Below are 326 nucleotides of genomic sequence, written 5' to 3'. Positions count from 1 at the left end.
GATCACCGCCTCTCTCTCCTAGAACTCTCCAGATCTCTCTCCCTCTCTTTACTCGTCCAGATTTCTCTCTCTCTCTCCAGGCTATTCCTCCGCCGCAATTGTTGACAAATGGGTCAACAACTTGCAATAAAATAATAGGAAGAAGATGGTGTGGGAAGTCGGTGGATGTGCCGACTTTGTCCCCTATAAATAGGGCTCTTGCCTCTTGTGTGCGTAAGTGTGTGAAATGTGTGTGGAGTGTGTACGCAAGTGTGTTGGGGTGTGTACGTGAGGTGTGTGGGTGAGTGTAGGGGTCTTGTGAAGTGTAAGTTTAGAGTGATAGAGGA

Source organism: Eucalyptus grandis, chromosome 11, assembly GCF_016545825.1.
Source record: "Eucalyptus grandis isolate ANBG69807.140 chromosome 11, ASM1654582v1, whole genome shotgun sequence".
Classification (NCBI taxonomy): Eukaryota; Viridiplantae; Streptophyta; class Magnoliopsida; order Myrtales; family Myrtaceae; genus Eucalyptus; species Eucalyptus grandis.
Note: the sequence above shows the minus strand (reverse complement) of the source record.